General features: G+C 53.6%; 1 non-coding gene across 1 annotated transcript; it reads left to right on the forward strand.

Annotated features, from left to right (window-relative positions):
- The first annotated feature begins 5,300 nt into the window (after positions 1–5,300).
- LOC121311195 lies at positions 5,301–5,413 on the forward strand. The gene has a single exon (XR_005949149.1). It is a non-coding gene; the product is annotated as a U5 spliceosomal RNA (small nuclear RNA).
- The last annotated feature ends 249 nt before the right edge of the window (positions 5,414–5,662 follow it).

Here is a 5,662-nt window from a genome sequence, read left to right on the forward strand (position 1 = left end):
ATCGGTTAGACCTGTCGGGCTCTTTTGGCCCATAATAACCACTGGTTTTATCGGAAGGTTCACTGCAGCTCACCATAGTCATGAGAACGTACCCCCCATTTAAAGCGGGACGTCTATAGCAGTACCCAACCATTTGGTGTGTTGGGCGGAAGGGGGCTTGTAACCGGACACGCCATTTCAGGGGCATTAGGCACCGGAGAAACGGCACAGGGGGGATCCGAGGCTAATGTGGGTACCCCACTCCGGGGCCTCGGAGAACGGTTTATCTTGGCAGGCGGCAACGGTTTCATCTAATAACTTTTACAAAACGGTTTTAAAATGATTAAAGTCCTTAATGGCTTGTATGAGATAATCCCCTGTGAATTAGCCCTTTTTCCGTAACCAGTTCTCGTGTCCATAGGTAGAAAAGCCCTGAAAAACGGCGGTAAACACGTTTTGGTGGAGTTTCCGTTGACCGCCGGAGCCCCCTCCCCCATTTTCCCCTCAAAAGGTCAATAGAGTCCCCCGCCAGGGGGTTGGGGTTTTTTTTTGTGTGGAAGTTTTTTTTAGTGTGGGAGAAAACCCAGCCCCGGGCGGAGGCGAGCCCTCCCTGGGGGAACCGCCCCTTAGCCTCCACACTTTTAGCCTTGCCTCCCTGGTGTTTACTTTCATTCCTCCCCGCACCACTTTCCGTGGGCCGACCCCACGGGTCCCTTTCCCCCGGCCCGCCCTGTTCCCCTGGGACAGTGAAGAAGTCCCCAAGGGGTGTTTTTTTTTGTGTGGAGTTGGTTTGTGAGGGGGCCTTTTGCCCTTTCTTTTTTTTTTTCCCCCCCTTCCCCCCGCCCCCCCCCCTCCCCACCCCCCCCCACGTGTTTTTTTTATTCTTTTCTTGTTTGCTGTTTTTTTTTTTTTTTTTTTTTGTTTTTTTTTTTTTTTTTTTTTTTTTTTTGTTTATTTTTTTTTTTGTCCTTTTTTTTTTTTTTCTTTTTTTTTTTTTATTTTTCCATATTTCATATTGGGCGGAAGGGGGGGAGGGTTGTGGCAGGGGGGAGGTTTGGTAAGGGAAGTGCCCCCTCCCCTAAACCTTGCAAAACACGCAGCAGGCCAGTGTAGCAGCAGCAGCAGCAGCAAAGCGCCCTTTCGCCGGGGCGTGTAGTTTTTTTTTTTGGAAGTGAGGCCGGGGTGCCCCTCCCCCCCCCCCGCCCTGCCCTGGGACAGTGAGTGCAGAGTCTCAAGAGGTGTTTTTTTGGAACAGGGTTTTTTGTGAAGGAAAGGTGGGGGGGCGGGGCCTCCCGACAACTGCCCTTGAGAGGCCAGTGAAGAGAAGCACGGGTTGTGCGACAGGGAAAGTGTAAAAGTTTTTGGAGGCACGGAAGTGGAGGGCGCGGTGGTGGGCCCGGGAGGGCCCGAAACAAAATGCCCTTGTGACCCCAGTGAGTTTAGAAGGAAGAATGGGGAACCGGGGGGAGGAACGGGGGGGTCGCAGCCCCCGTTGAAAGAACGTTTTGGTTTTTTTTGGGGTGGACAGTTTGTGCCAATGTAGAGAGCGGTGGGGCCCCTCCCCGACTGGCCTTGACAAAGGAAGTGGAAAAAAGGGAGAAAAGGGTGGTTGTTTGGGTGACGTTGTTTGGGGGCCGACAAGGCAATTTTTGTGGAAGGGCGGTTGACGCCCCTCCATTGATGGAACCAAGGCCCATGCCGCTTGTAGGGACCCAGGGCACTGGGATAGGAGTTCCTCGGGACGTTTTTTTTTGTTTGTTGTGGAGTTAGTTTGTTCTAAGGCACCCCTTGTTTTTTGCGGGGGACCCTGGTCCCTTGGGACAGTGAAATTAAGAGAAAAAAGACAACCCCTCAGATGGTTGAATCGAGGATAAAAGTTTTTGTAACCGGCGGAAGGTACCCTCCCCCGACTTGCAAAGAATAGTGGGGTGATCGAAGGCACGGTAGGTCCCGTCCGTTGGGGTAATTTGTTTAAGAAGTGTGAGTGCGGTTGCCACCCCTTCCCCCCGAAGGGTGCCTGTGAAACAGTGGGGAATGGAGTACCCCTCAGGGTGTTTTTTTTTGTGGGTGAGTTTTGTGAGGGCCCGGTTGCCCCTCCCCGACCCTGCCCCCCCCTGCGGACCAGTTGAATAGAGTTCCCCACGACGCAGGTGGTGTGGTTTGTTTTGACCGGAGGGGCACAGAAAAGTGTGTACTGGTCGAGACACCCCCGGTTTTTTCGTTCTTTTTTTTTGTTTTTTTTTTTTTTTGTTACCATTGGCAATGTGGACTTTCTGGACAAGGAAGGTGTGTTTTTTTGTGGGGATGTGTTTTTTCTTTTCTTTTTTTTTCATATTTCCTCTGTTGGGGGCCCCCCCTGGGGGGCACATTAGTAGTCCAGTGTAGCCCCTCAGGCGGGAAGGTTTGAAAGAAACTTAGTTTTTTGTTGTGAGGGGGCGGTGCCCACTCAGAAACCCGGCCTTTGGGGTACCAGTATGGTGATACCAGAGTCCCCTCAGTGGTGTTTTTTGTGGAAGTTTGCGGTGCGTGAAAGGTGCGGTGAACCTCCCGCCACCCGCCACCCTGGTAAGAGGGATAAGAGTCCCCCGAAAAAACAGGGTTGAAGGCCCGAAAAGAAACGGGGGGGGCCTTTTTGCCCCGGAAAAAGAACAGACGAAGATTTGCCCCTAAGAAAGAGGGGGGGCGAAGGCCTGGAACGGGGCGACTGGGATAGGAGAGTGTGTCCCCCCCCCCCCTCAGGAGTGGTTTGGGTGTGAGGGCCAGTTTTGGTGGAACAAGCCCGTGTGGGGCCCGACTCCCCACTGTGGCCCTGTAAAGGTTTGGAATTTAGAGTCCCCCCCCCTATACAGGTTTTTTTGCACCGGAGTGGCCAAGGGTGGGGGCGCCCAAGGGTGAAACCGGGGCCCCTCCCCGGGCAAGTCATGAAGTGACAGGGGAGGTAAGAACCCCCCACCCCCGACGGTAAGGGGACGGAGATTTGTTTTTGGGTGGGAGTTTTAACGGAGGGCCGAGGTTTGAGGACACCACTGGCCCGGGGTGGGGGGGGTGCCACAGGGGCGGGGAAAAAAAACCGCCGCCCTGCCCCCGTTTCCCCCCCCCCCCCGAGAAACTGCCCTGCCAGTGAAATAGATTCTCAAGAGCCCCGTTTTTTGTGGGAGTGCCAAACCATTGGGGGCAAGGAGGGCGGGTGGCTTCTCCCCCCCCTGACTGCCCTGAACCAGACGGCCGACAGAGGCCCCTCCGCAGGGTGTTTGTAAAGTATTGTGGAAGTTTTTTGTTGAAAGAGGATTGGGCCCCTCCCCCGAAAGCCTGGACAGTGAAATAGAAGCCGCCCTTAGGAGTGGATTCTTTTGAGGAAAAACAAGGGAACAGAGAGGAGGGCGGTTGCCCCCTCCAGCCGACCTGCCCCCCCCCCTGGGACAGTGATGTGAATGGGCCCTACAGGGGTGAGAAAAGGGGAAAAGACAAGGTCGGCCCCTTTGGGAAAAGGTGAGCGGTGCCCTTCCCGAACCCTGGCCCCCTGTGACCAGTTGGGATAAAGAGTCCCACTCAGGTGTTGTTTTTGCAGGAGGGTTTTTTGTGAGGGGCGGGGTGGCAGTTGGGGCCCCCCTTCCCCCCCCTGGGACGCGCCGTTTTCCCGCTCGTTTCGTTCTTTTTTTTTTTTTTTTTTTTTTTTTTTTTTTTTTTTTTTTTTTCAATATTTCATAAATTCAGGGCATGACTAACACCACCAGCGCCAGATGTAGCAGCAGCAGCAAACCGCCCTTTCGCCGGGGCGGAACGGCAGATGCGTTTTGGGAGGGAGTTCCCTGTTTTTGTTTTGCGTGCGTGGCCATCCTCCACCCACAGTACTTCCCTAAAGGCGATTGGGACCCAAGAAACCTACAGGGGCTTTGGGCCTTCCGGAACCGCCAAAGGGGGGCTCTTACCCGACCCAATGGAAGAGGTCCAAGACACCACGGCAACAAAACAAAACACAAACCAAACAGAATGAGAAACCGCTACGAATTGGCGCGGTTCTACGGATACGACGATAACCTTAGACCCGTAAGCCTTTTAACTCCCTATTGTGGGATATATTACATAAGGGGTTGGGGGGGGGGGGGGGGTTCCTTTTAATTCGGGGGGGTTTTTTTTTTTCCTTCCTTCCTTCCCTTGCCTTGTAGAAGAGCATTTTATACCTTCCGCTATGCATTTTTGGACTTACCGCAAAACCTTCGCCCCGTAAGCCTAAGGCTTCTTTCCCTGGTCTCGGCGGCCAGGTACGTAGTTGGGAAAGATGAACTTCACATCGGCCATGTCATTGTGGCCCCCCGGGTTTTTCGGCCAGCCCCCAAGCTGTTACTTTCCAACTATTTTGAAAGCCATCGCCCTCTTCAACGCTCTCTAGTGGTAGTATCCTGTCAATTAAACAGTTAAAATATATCTTCTCCCTCCCCCTCTCGGGCCCGTCCCCTACGGCTGGAATCCTCTGGGAACCCTAGCTTCCGCTCGCGATCTTGCCTCAGTCCAACTGACTCACGCGCCGACACTGGGGCCAAACCATTGGAGCATCGCCAACTCCTCCCTATTCTAACTTTCTCTCATCTTCCTCAATCGTTCTCGGTTCTAGAGAGCTTCTCGCCTCCGGGATACAGATCAAGTGTAGTATGAGAGAGAAGAGGAGAGAGAGAGAGAGAGTCGAGCGAGGGGGAACCCCACCCTCCCCTTTCCTGGGACGGGAGATGGAAGCGGGGCTTGCTCCGTCCACTCCACGCATCGAATCGACCCACCCGGAGACGACGAACCCCCCGTATTCTTTTTTTTTTTTTTTTTTTTTTTTTTTTTTTTTTTCCTCCTCTTTTCGTGCCTTTTTTTTTTTTTTTTTTTTTTTTTGTTTTTTTGTTTTTTTTTTCATATTTCATAGCGAGAGCGAGAGAGAGAGAGAGAGAGAGAGAAGGAGAGACCCGAGCAGCGAGAGAAAGATCGGAGGGGGGGGATGTGTATATCCACCTAGGAGCGTAGCAGGAAGGAGTTAGAGCCAGGCCCCAGTAAGGAGATCTCCGGAGAGAGCCTCGCCCCCCCCACCCTGCAGACCCTTCCCCTTTGGTCCTGTGGCCCGCCCTGGCGGGCCTGCCACCAGCAAAGGCCGCTCCGGCTTCCTCTCAGCTGATGAACCTGCGCCTTTTACAAGTTCCGTGGAGATGAGCATTTAACCCGAGTTCGATCCATTTTGGACAGCCCTCCCCTCAGGGAGGGGCTTCCACCTGGAGTTTAAAAGCAGAAACGACACAGAAAGGGGCGGTCGCCCCCGGTGGTAGCCCGCACCTTTCCTTCCTTCCTTCCTTCCTTCCTTCCTCTCGAATAAATTTTCCGCCTTTTACTAAAGATTTCCGTGTAGAGGAGCATTTACGAGTTCGATCCATTTTTTGGACTGCCCTTCCCGGCAGGGAGGGCCGCGCCCGTGGCGTTTAAAAGCAGAACGGGCACATTGTGGGCGGTCGCCCCCTTCTCGGCCTCTTGGCTCTGCTCAAGTGCTGTTGGGAAGGCGAAGGGCGTTTGGCCAAACCATTGGGGCACATCGCTGCTCGGCCTCTGGCTCTGCTCAAGGTGTGCTGTTGGGAATGCCCAGGAGCCGTTATCATTGTTTTTGCTACAATGCCAGGTTTCGAGAATCTGAATGGGAAAAATACCCTACGGTTTG

The sequence above is a fragment of the Polyodon spathula genome, unplaced genomic scaffold (genome assembly GCF_017654505.1).
Source record: "Polyodon spathula isolate WHYD16114869_AA unplaced genomic scaffold, ASM1765450v1 scaffolds_3021, whole genome shotgun sequence".
In the NCBI taxonomy this organism is placed as follows: domain Eukaryota; kingdom Metazoa; phylum Chordata; class Actinopteri; order Acipenseriformes; family Polyodontidae; genus Polyodon; species Polyodon spathula.